Source organism: Syngnathoides biaculeatus, chromosome 6, assembly GCF_019802595.1.
Source record: "Syngnathoides biaculeatus isolate LvHL_M chromosome 6, ASM1980259v1, whole genome shotgun sequence".
NCBI lineage: Eukaryota > Metazoa > Chordata > Actinopteri > Syngnathiformes > Syngnathidae > Syngnathoides > Syngnathoides biaculeatus.
In genome coordinates, this window is record NC_084645.1 from 25590381 (window position 1) to 25603029 (window position 12649).

At 42.1% G+C, this 12649-nt stretch overlaps 1 long non-coding RNA gene across 1 annotated transcript in view; it reads left to right on the forward strand.

Moving 5' to 3' along the window:
* The first annotated feature begins 1220 nt into the window (after positions 1-1220).
* Positions 1221-12649, forward strand: part of LOC133502110 (uncharacterized) — a 78557-nt gene continuing 67128 nt past the window's right edge. Inside the window, exons 1-2 of the long non-coding RNA XR_009795353.1 lie at positions 1221-1235; positions 1305-1382. This is a non-coding gene — a long non-coding RNA (uncharacterized LOC133502110). The remainder of the gene's footprint in view (positions 1236-1304; positions 1383-12649) is intronic.

Genomic DNA, 12649 nt, shown 5'->3' on the forward strand with positions numbered 1-12649 from the left:
GGGGCCCTCTCATCAGTCTGCTTTGACTCTGACTGCTAGAGGTCTGTACCTGAGGCTGCAGTAACAAAAAGTTGTTTTCATAAGTTTTATTAATCATTTCATGAAAAAACGTGTTGTAAAAGTTGTAATTCACAAAACGAACTGTGTTGTATTTGATTAAGGAAGCAAGTTGGTAAGCTTTCCCTGCACGTGTGTGTATGTGAGTGTGGGCCTCGGCGCAGGTGCTAATCCACCTCTCCTGTAATTTTTATGCTAGGTGTATGGAAGTGGATTAGTGCCACTAGGATTTGAATTTGAAATTCCACAGAAAACGGAATTTGAATTTGAAATGTAATCACATTTTCAATAGTTACTACAATTCGCTGGCTAAAATTCAGCGTCTGTGCCACCAGGCAGAACCACCAGCCAATCGCAAGCACCCTTTCCTAGTCACGTGACATCACATTCTGAAGAAAGCGTAACTGGATTGGCTGGGTGTTCGATTCTGACCTGAAGTAACCCCGGTGAATTTCAGACAGCGAATTGTAGCCAGTTGAATTGTTAACATTGAAAAGTTACAACTATTGGAAATGTGATAACTTTACATTTTCAAATTCAAATCCTGATTTCATTTCATATGATACAGATATGTGCAAAATTGGTTGGGTTCAGAGATTATGAGATTATGAGAGTTCATATTTAAAATCTATTACTGACTAACATGGAAGTGTTCCTGTGAGAAATGTCTTTTTAATTTTTTTCATTATGTGTATATCTATCTATATATATATATATATATCTATATATATATATATATATATATATATATATTGGTTTGATTAGTTATTTTTTTGTATTTTCTTTATTTCTCCTAATCCCGTCACATGTGAGCCGGTTGTATTATTTTAATACCGTGAATTAAGCACTGCCTTATCATTTGTTATTAATTTTATATACAATTTATTCATACATTTCTTGTTATATTTTTCATAAAATTGTGAGGTTGCAGAGCATAATAAGATCAGTCTGCCAGAACACAACGGAATGTTGTCAGGGTTTGCGGACTGGCCCGGCTACAATTAGTTACCGGCATCACACGTAATATCATATTTTTAAGATAAGGGCAAAAAAAGGGGGGGGGGGAGGAGGGATCCATTACTGATTAAAGGGCGTACTTTTTCTTTCCACTCAGCGTGTCACGTGTGACGAACTCCAGTGCAAGCAGCTTTAAGACAACAGGGGGCGCTGTTGCACAGGTATTGAGTTTCCTTGCAGGCAGAAGACAAAGCGCATGCCCGCAGTGACACTTTAAAATTTCAAAACAGAGGTGACCAAACTCTCCAGAGGGGTTGCAGACGGAAAGATCAAACCCCCCAGAAAGCACTCCAGCAGTGGATGTCAAGGTATGTAATGTGATTATTGTTTTGATAATGTTTTTTTCTAAATATTTACAGTATATGTACAAGGTCAAGGTCCAGTTTTTTGTGATGTTAATATTTATATTATATTTATATTTCATTAATTTGACCTATAACCTGTATAGCTCAACTAGGGGAAAAATGTTCCAAGAGAGGAAGTATAAATAAATGAGATGATATCATGAGAGCAAGGTAAGTGCACACACCCCCTTATACTGGGATGTGGTTGTGTTGAGAATCAACGAATCACAGAGAAACTTTTTTTTTTTTTTAAATGCCACACACTTAAAATGCCTTTCATTGACATCATTTAGATTTCTGGTGTTCTAGTAAGCTTTTCTTTGTAATAGATGACTGAGGGTTTCGCTTTAACAAAGGCATTTAAACATGCGTGTGTAGATCCCCCCCCCCCCACTCTTCACACAAGGATGAGAATTGTCCGCGAAGTTGCAGAAGTATGACTTTTTTTCAGCTGAAAATTTTGTTTTTGTGAAACGTGTAAATCTGTTGAGAAAATTTGGGGCGCGGGGGGGCACGCCATGATATATATATATATATATATATATATATATGTGTACTTATTTCTGAAGTATGACTTGTAAGTGCAGTAGCCTATTTGATATAAATTTCACTGTCTACATTTTTATGTCTGTAGTTTGGCAAAATTATTGTGGTTGTTTGGACTCATATTTTAAATTTTCATAATGTTATGATTGCCCTGTATTTACACTGTTAGAAGTAAGCAGAGGTCAACATTTAAGTGTTTTATTTAAAAAAAAAAAAAATTCCAATGTTTTTCCAAATTGGTCATTCTCATCCTCGTTCACCGTATAGATTACAAAGCGAGGTTATATTGTAAAAACAAAAACAAAACAAAAAAAAACTCAAATTTTTATGGATTTTTGAGGCGCCAGAGGTCCTGTACGCCACTTGAATAGATCGATGCCTGTTCTGAGCAGCAGCAGAATAACAATTCTGCATTCAGAACTAAAACAGGAGCAATCTGTACTCAGATGAGCAAAAAATGGAGCAAACAATTGTGATTTATAGGTGCACTTGTGAACGGTGTGATTGGTGGAAAACAAGGAAGTGGGAGATAGATGGGGATTTGCAAACACGGATCATGCGCTCACAAAATATACTGTAGCTAATAGTTTGTCCTTCCGTGTAATTTATTTGCACCACGGTCACCGTCTTAAACGGGCCTTCTGCTACGGGGAAACCCATGTGAATGGACGGTGGCCAGATGTTGTGAAGTTTGCTGCCGTACTGCAAAATCTCACTTGGCCGAACGATAGCTGGAGTTTTGATAAATGCCCAAGTCGAGGTACTAATATCGCAAGACACCGCTGTAATGTATACCAGAAAAAAAAAGAATCTGACCGTAGTAGCATGCGAGCAAAGTTTCAGCCGCTTTACTTGTTGTCAGGCTCGAAAAAGTGATGCGTGCAAGTCTCCTTGGCTCTTTGCTTCTCTTCTCTGGTGACTGCCAAATGTTGAGACAATCCAGCAGCTGCCTCACGGAGGACCGGTGCCTGCACAAATATCACTAATAACTTCATTCGCGCTCCGTGACTGCTGCCAGGCCTGGGTTAGATTCCACGCTCAAATATCCCCACAGAGGGGCTATCGTGCGTGCGTGCGTGCGTGCGTGTTTTAAGAATCAGAGCAGCAGATCTCGTTCACGTCTCCAGAGTGCAGAGTTAGACAGGTCCAGAGATTGTGGCAAATATAGCATGCAAATGCTCCGTTTGAGATGTAAATCTGCCAGCAACCGTCACACGGAATCCTGGTCCCGTGCCGGGGATTAAGGAGGTAAAAAAAAGCTTCTAAATGCTGATTTAATGAATATTTACCAGGGCTCGCAAAAGTGTGATTAGTCCCCAGTGAGGAAATGTCATTGATGACAGTGATTATGTTTTGTTTAGCTTTCTTTTCTTTTCTTTTGGTCGGAAAATGTTTTCCAGGCTTTTTGTGCGCCACAGGCTTACATTTTCACGTGCATCTCTGTTTTCATTTAAAGGCAACCTCAGTCTCTTATTGGGAGTTTAGAGGGCACACGCCAATGTAGGCTCTTTGTTTGGGAGGAGGAAAAACATGCATTAAGGATACAGTACAAGTATTCGGTGGCGCCAGGAAGTATTAATGACCCGAGTTACATTGAGGTTTTTCAGCTACAAGCTGTCGTGCGAGCAGTTGGCAAATAGTAAACATCCATCCATCCATTTTCTTTTGCCGCTTATCCTCACGAGGGTCGTTGGGAGTGCTGGAGCCTATGCCAGCTGTCAACGGGCAGGAGGCGGGCTACACCCTGAACTGGTTGCCAGCCAATCGCAGGGCACGTACACACAAAGAGCCGCACTCACAGTCCCACCTAGGGGCAATTTGGAGTGTCCAATGAATGTTGCATGTTTTTGGAGTGTGGGGGGAAACCGGAGAGCCCGGAGGAAACCCACACATTCACGGCGGAGAACATGCAAACTCCACACAGGCAAGGCCGGGATCGAGCCCGGGTCCTCAGAACTGTGAGGCCAACGCTTTACCAGTTGTTCGACCATGCCGCCCCAAATAGTAATCAATTTAAAAAAAAAAAAAAAAAAAAAAAGTTTACTGTCAAATTAAGCATGAAACAAAAACTATTACATTCATTGGTGTCACGTTTCTGAAGACCGGGGTTCAAATACCAGCCCCGCCTGCGTGGAATTTGCATGTTCTCCCCGTGCCTGCGTGGGTTTTTCTCCGGGCACTCCGGTTTCCTCCCCCATCCTAAAAACACCCAAATTAATTGGGACACTCTAAATTGCCCATAGGTGTGATAGTGAGTGTGACTGTTTCTCGATCTCTGTGTGCCCTGGGATTGGCTGGCGACGAGTTTAGGGTGGGAGCCGCCTCCTACCCGATGATAGCTGCGATAGGCTCCTGCACTCTCGTGACCCTTGTGAGGATAAGCAGCTCAGAAAATTGATGGATGGGTATTATTATTACTGTGGGTGTTAGAGAGGAAGATCCACGAGATAGTCTTAGATGGAAAAAGATTACACCCTGTGGCGTCCCCTAATCGGGACAAGCCGAAAGGAAATGAAGAAGATTAGCAGCATGGTGGACAAGTGGTTAGCACGTCTGCCTCATAACCCTTGCGTCAGATGGGGGGGCCTTGCTTGTTTCCCTTGGTCTCTTTCTGTTTGCTTATCCTGCCGTTGGACCGTGCTGTCCATCCTGACTCCCTGTGATGCTTTTTTTTTTTTTTTAACTACATAACAGGGGGAGAGCCCGGTGTGCACTTTGTGATTTATTGAGGCCGTTCGCCCTTAAATCTCTGCTGGGATCAACCTTTGGGGGAGGAGGGGGGCCTCCGCTTGGAGCCATTTTGGCTGCTTCAAAACTCTTCTTATCGCCCACTCTGGCCCTTCTGGCTCTGTCATTGAGGCTGAAATGAAGTAGTAAAAAAAAAAAAAAAAAAGGGAGGCGGGGGGGGGGGGGAGTACATTATTTTGTATATGTCTTGCTTGAGGCCTGGGCTTGCACATTGAAACAAATTTGCACTGCTGTCAGTGCAAATTGACACCAGGGGGACCCAGTGTGCTGAATCAGAACAGAGGAGGAGGAGGAAGAAGAGGAAGAGCAAGAGGAAGAGGAAAAGGAAGCGGTGACGCAGGCTGTCTCCATGCCTCAGACCACATCTGATCTTTGACTGAACAGTTTGTCCCCCTTCTGTTATTTTATTGTGCGTGCATAGTTTCCACACTTTAATGTTTAAGATCATCAAATGGATATAAATATTAGACAAAAGATTACCCGCGTCATGCCATTTTTAAATGGGGATTTTTTTATTTGTTAATGGGGGAAAAATTGATTCAACACTACCTGGTCCGGTGTGGAAAAACTAATTCGCCATGAAAAATGAATAAGTGGTTGGGACACGCTCGGCAGCAACAACTGAAATCAAGCGTTTTCTAGAACTGGCGATGAGTCTTTCACATCTCTGTGGAGATATTTTGGCCCACATTTGCCAAATTGTTTATAATTCAGCAGTTTTTGAGCATGGATGTCTTTTTTTTTTTTTTTAAGGTCACGCCACAGCGTTTTAACTGGACTCAAGTCCAGACTTGCTGGTGCGCTGTTTCGCTGCAGAACTCGAGTCCACTTTAGCTTGATGTCACAAACTAATGACTGAAGATTCTCCTTCAAGAGCAGAATGTATGGTTCCATTAATCACAGCAAGTTTTCCAGATCCTTAAGTGGTAGAGGAGTACTAGACTGTCAGACCCCAACACCGTGTTTGACTGTTGGTATGCTGTTCTTTATCTGAAATCCCGTTTTATATTTACATTGGATATAATGAGACATGCACCTTCCAAAAAAGTTCAACTTTCATTTAGTCAGTGAATAAAACATACTCCCAATGTTTTGTAGCAAAAATAATAAGAGCCTTTTTGCTCTTTTAGGTCAGCGGCGGTTTTTGCCTTGGAATTCTGCCATTTTTGCCCAGTCTCCTCCTTATTGTTGAGCCCAGAGGACTGATCTTAACTGAGGGAAGGGACGCATGGAGTTGTTTAGATGATGTTTTCTTTGTGACCCCCTGTATATAGTTGTTGTTTTGGTTTTAGGGTAAATTTTGCGGACTGGCCACCCTTAGGAACATGCACCATTATTCCATGTTTTCTACAATTGAGGAAAATGGCTCTCACCGTGGTTCGCTGGAATCCTTAAGCTTTAGAATTGTCTTTGTAAACCTCGCCAGACTTGAATTAGTGACATTATGTTGCATCGTTTTGAGATGCTTAGTGATAAACTGTCTTTTAATTTATAAACCCTGGAAATATAATACCTATCTCCATATTACATTTATTGCTGCATTTAGAATTAATTAATTTTGCTGCTGGCTGCTTTTCTGTCACGCTGCTCGGGTTGAACAAGTCCACAGAGTCTCGTGACCCAAAATAGAGAGTTCATGGAGTGTGTTATCAAGTCCCAGCCCACATGGCCTTAGAGCCTCCTATCATGGCGCCCTGATGGAGGAGCAACAGCACCCAAGTATATAAATACTTCAGTCCTCCTTCCAGAAGTGTCCTTGCAAAGCAGGTCGTAGGTGAGCTCAGGCAAGAGCCTCGTGTACGACCTCGCTTGACCCCCACGGCGGTGTCAGGCTGACATGCTGGCGAGTGCACGTGGCACCTCGCTCGTCAACAATAACACAATGACGGCCCGGAGCGCAACGGGCTCCCACGTGACGGCTTTCACCTGAGCTGAACCCTGTCGCCGGCAAACGTGACTCGCTCTAATGGGCTTTTCACACCTCCCGTAACGATGTAACGTGACCCACTTTTCACCAATGTCGGCTGCTTTCACTGGCACTTATAAAGATGACAACGAACTGTTGTCTTCTCTTTTTAAATAATGCTGCGACTATTTTGTTTTCTTATTTGTACACACACCTTACAAAAATCTCAATCCTTTTCTGATGATAAACAAACCCTTCTATGTCATTTGAAAAAAGGAGACCCATTTGGAAAAGCGAGGAAATGGCTTGAATTGAGATTTTTAGCCTTAGTCTCTGCCACAATACTTTGGCCGTTTGAAGTGTCAGCCGGAAAGATGCCACGTGAGGTAAATTGCTTCAAAATGAGAGAGTATGTTGGCCGTAATTCATATTTCAAGAGGTAAATGGATTCAAAAAGAGATGTCAAAACTTAGACATAGCTACCATGATCAGTGAGGGACTGGCTAATAATCTCTATAACTATAACGTTATACTTCAACATATACAGTAATGACGATTAAATGGAATTAAAAACAATTGAAATTTCTTTGGTGGCACGGTGGAGCGACTGTTTAGAGCACGGGTGTCAAACTCAAGGCCCGGGGTCAGAACGCGAGCTGCAGCATTCTAAATGAGCTGCAGCTGTTTAATACTTTTTTTTTTAAACTGCCACTACGTATAACAATACTCACAGGCATAAATTCTTTATCCTCTGTGCAAAACCACTATGACTGCATCTTGGGGAGGAATTGTGACAATCTCCTAGTACGAGTGATGCCTCGGTTCTCAACCACAATCCGTTCCAGAAAACAGTTCGAGAAGTGATTTGTTCGAAAACCGAATCGATGTTTCCCATTACAATGAATGGAAAAAGAAATAATGCATTCCAAGCCTAAACAATTGGGCTTTTTAAAGCATTTTTTAGCCTTTCCTGATAATAAACTGCATAGTAGAAATACACGTTTAGTTGTAATATTTTGTATGATAAAATAATTTAAGAAATATATTTATATTTATTTTTTGCTTTAGTAGTAGAGTACGTGAGGCTGAGAGTGCATTACCTTATCTGTAGTGGCTCGGCCTCCAGCCATGTATACTTTTTTTTTTTTATTAACAAAAGTGCAAAATAACTTTAAACAAGCAACTTCTTTAGGGGTTAATACGATAGTCCTCGATAAGTAGAAAAACAGTCACCACTTGGACACATCTGTGTAATACAGGGTGCATTAAAATGAATAACAAAAGTGCGCTGGTTGCCCCGCGCGCGTTATGTCATTTCTGTTTTTTTTTTTTTTTCGGGGGGCGTTCGAATTGACAATAACAAAACGCGTCGTGGGTGGGTCAGCTGGTTGCGCCGCGCGCATTATGTTATTTCCGTTTTCTTTGGGAGGCATGGGAATTGACCCCTCCGTAGAAATTGCGTCATCCACGTCGCTGACCAATCAGAGGCCAGAGATCTGCATAAACCACGCCCCTTGTTGGCGTCCGCTATTACCTCAGACAATGTTGCATGGTCCAGTATAGCTTTTGTTAGCGTTTTATCGCGTATTTGGGTTCTTTAACAATAGATATGGTTAAGAGGTGTAGTCACGGACTTTGTAATAGTGACGACAGGTATCCTGAAAGGCTAGTTGGTGGAGTTCAATTCATACCCTTTCCAAAACCGAAGACCCAGTTCGAAAAAATGTCTTCGATGGATCAAACTTTGTGGAAGACGGCATGATCAACTGAATCCATCTAAAATCAACCGGAACAGAAGACAGAGTACGAAAAATGTTTTCGATGGATCAAACTTTGTGGAAGATCGTATGATCAACTGAATCCATCTAAAATCAACCGGAACAGATATGTTTGCACGAAGGTAAGCCCTATATTTGATTTTCAATACATGTCTCATATAAATGAATTAGCAGTTCTTCGCTTGCATAACATAGCTACGTGTGAATGACTGACACACTTGATCTTTGTTGAGCGATATTTTGCGATGATCTGACTGCACAAACGTGTCCCTTTGTTCGCGGCTAATGAGCTAATCTAAACCGGCCTAGCGAGTCTTAAAAGCCTTCGATGTGCACCGAGACACCAAGACTGAAGGAAGGATGTTTGAGGACACTAAAGTAGTGATTGTCGTACTCGGTCGGGACTTACGTAGGTTCGGCACTAATTCAAGAATAATTATTGAGGGGAGCACGTGACGATACACAAAGAAAACGAGAGAAACAACTCGTAAATCAAGCCTCGCCTTCTTTTCCTTCATACGGCGGTTCACAAACAGCTATACAGATACATATACAGATTCTGCACACAAGTGTGATATGTAACACGAAAATAGGAAACTGTCAATGACGAATTCGTCTTTGGGTTATAATATATTATATTATGTGGCTTCTCGGTCTTCCTCTGACTCTGGAAAGTTCTCGCGCTAATATCAATGGTTTCTCCGTCGATATGCATGTAAATACCATTGAAATACCCCTCGCTGAAATACTTGAAGCCCTGCCGTCTGCTTTTCAACGATATTTCACTATTCGCTAAGAATGCGAGTGAGAAATCAGCTGGTAAATCGGACAATTTCGCTCTAGTCTTTTCTTCCTCCGCCGCCATTTTTGCTAATTGTTTGTCTGAGGTTAGCACACGTGGGGTGACGTAACTTCAGGAGGCGTGGTTAAGTGCCCTGTACAATTCACAACAAAGTGTGTTGTGGGTCAGCTGGTCTGGCCACGCGCAATATGTTATTTACGGGTTTTGTCGGGGGCGTTCGATTACCGATTTTCGTTCAAAATCATGCAGAAAAAATCTCAAAATTTCCAATTTGTTCAAAAACGGGGACGTTCGAAAATGGAGGCTTTACTGTATATGGTTACAGTACATGTGTACACGAGAAGGAGCTGTACAATTGCAATACATAAATGCATTTTCATGGACAAACTGTAAAATCTTTACTGGCTAATTAAACCATATACATAAGAGAAGACCGATTGTGGTACGAGTGTCAAAAAGCAACATGTAGCGCAACACTAGCATACCGTCATGATAGAAGTATTCAAAATGTAATGTTTTGCTTACTCACTCACGCACTATGGCCAGTCGAGAGCAAGTGTCACCCAAACGTCAATAAAGTTTATTTTATTGCAGAACGTGCATTCTTGACCTATCTGCCTGTTATTCCTGGGAGGATCGTGTAGCAACGCGGCAACTTCTCGGGCCAAGTGGCGTCAATCCTCGCCGTGTTGAGTTTTCTCTCTCTCTCTCTCTCTCTCTCTCTCTCTTTTTCTGTCAAAACGTTTAACAACCTGTTGGCAGGGCGCAGCGTCAACCAACACGCATCCGAACGTTCCAAGATAAGCTCAGGCAGGATTTAAACGCTCTGAAGCGGTTTGACTAAATATTGTGTTGCTCTCCCGACACTTGTTTGTCTTTAAAAAGAAGACACGGACCTTTTTAATATGCAGGAACTCGAGATGCCTGATGAATGATGTTTTTTTTTTTTTTTTTTTTTATTTTAGAGCGGTCATTTCGTGGGCTTGTGCGGAATCGTACGGAAAACAATCCGCAAGCCGCAGAGTTTGGAGATATTAACAAATATCAGCTTTGGCTGGTAGCTTATACAGATAATACGGTAATTACCCAAGTGTATTAAACTGGTTATGGAAATGCGAAACTTCAATTTGGCCCAATGAGACCACAAGTAACACAGCACTGATTCTGAATAAAGCAGGAAAGTCATTTATTACATTTGAGATCAGATTTCAGGGCATTTCAATGCCTTCTAAAAGATATTTTTCTTTGTTCTTCCTGTCATTTTTGCTTTATGATTTTTCCACAAGATCTGCCACCAAATAGTTGGCCCCTGCACTGCATTAAGGCCTCGTTCCTTGTTGTGGAAAGCGCACTGTAAATAAATAGGCTTCAAATGTTCCATCTGGTTTTGAGATTAGTCCCAAGTCGGACGCTGTCTCCAAGCGTAAACTGATCAACAAATGAGTACACCCAAAAGGATTTCTTGGAAAACCTGCGGAGCAGGTGAAAATAAAATTCTGTCCACCATGAGAAATATCTGGAGAGCAAACCAAAGCAACAGGTGGTGCTATAATTCCGAACTTAGCGTTGATAGTTAAGTCCCCACAAAATGTTTTAGTTTATGATTACAGTGCTTCAAAAATTGTCTGAGCCCCCCAAAATTGGTGTCAAGCCTACCTTAAAGGGTTTGATCGTTCGCAAAATTGACGAAATGTAGTACAGCGCTTTTCGGGTGCGGTGCTCCAATTCATGTTCTTAGAACCACACATGGATTTTTTTTGGAATGCGGTGCAGGTGGCACGAGCTACTACGCATCAATTGCGATTCTCCACTCCGTGTCTGTGCCATTTATACAGACATAGAAGAGAGTTGGAAAAAAATTCTAGATTTTTTTTCAACAAGCGAATGTGTCATCGCTGCTTTTTAGCCAAGTTTCCCACGAAAAAAAAATGCAGCCAAGGTATGTTGACGTTATGTTTTGGGAGGCGTCGGAGGGGAAGTCGTGGGAAAGGTGGATCGTCGACCAGGGGAGTACACCGTGCCTGTGCCAGCAGATAATCCCTCATCAAGTGGCGTCTGGATCAAAAATAAGGTTTCATGAGGCGACTCCCCCATCGGCGCTGTCGAAACAGAGACGCAGCCCCGTTTAATTAGCGGTCTTGCTAACAACACAGGCCGAGGTGGGACTGCGATGGGGTGAACTGGCGGGGGAGGGAATACCTAACCACCCCCCCAACCTCCTTCACTAACTGTGGAAAATGGGAACGGGATTTTGCACAGAGTGAAATCTCTGCCCCGCTGCCTCCCCTGCCATTGTCTCCCACGTTTTTTTTTTTTTTTCTTTGAGCCTCTGCCCGGCTCGCAATCCGTTCTGAGTCATTCCTTCATCTATCTGTGACAGGGTGAAGCCCACCTACTGGAATCCTGCTGGGACTCTAATGAACATATTATCCTCGTGAGTTGAAATGTGAGAAAGCCAGCGACGGGAGATTCAGATCGGGTTCCAGTTTGGGTTTTGTGAGATTTCATTAGCAGATCTTCAGACTTGTGAGGATGGTGGTCTGGACCCGTGACTTTATACTTGTCAAGTTAAAAGCTAGATTTCCTCATGTTGTTGCTGCAATGTTTTTTTTTTTTTTCGACATTTAAAAAAAGATCTTACTGTGCGATGTAGTAAAGCACAGGTGTCAAACTCAAGGCCCAGGGGCCAGATCCAGCCCACCACACGATTTTATGTGGCCCACGAAGCCAAATCTAGAGTTTCCATTTCCATGATTCTTGGAAAAATCTGTACCAAAATTTCTTATTGTCATACAGTGATGCCTCAGTTTCTCGACCACAATCCGTTCCAAAAAACGCTTCGAAAAGTGAATTGTTGGAAAGCCGAATCGATGTTTCCCATTACAACAAATGGGAAACAAAATAATGCATTCCAAGGCTAAAAAAATTTGGAAATTTTCATTCGAAAACCGGTTTGTTAGAAACAGGGGCCGGTCGAAAACCGAGCCTTTACTGTATGTCATAAGTGATCAAATTCAGATATTACAAGCATTTTTGTGTTACCAAACACAAATAGATGAAAAACACGTTACCTTTAATTTCTGATTAGGATTCTGGTTCATAAATTATGTAAACATGATGAGACGATTAAACATTTTCATTGTTTCACAATCAAAACGGCCCACTGAGGGAAACCTGAACTCCAACGTAGCCCACGAGAGAAATGAGTTTGACACCCCTGTAGTAAAGTGAGGAAGGCGCATTATTATCTTGATATATAACATTGGAAAATCTCCCCAAATACATGTGGGGAAATGTATATTGTCTGATGAAACTCTGGTTGAATATTTTTTCCATAATTCCAAATGGTCAGTTTGGCCCAAGCACAACACTGGTCATTATCAAAAGAAGCATACCTACGGTAATGCGTTGTGGTGTCAGCATCATATGACGCCCATCCCCCCCCCCCAAC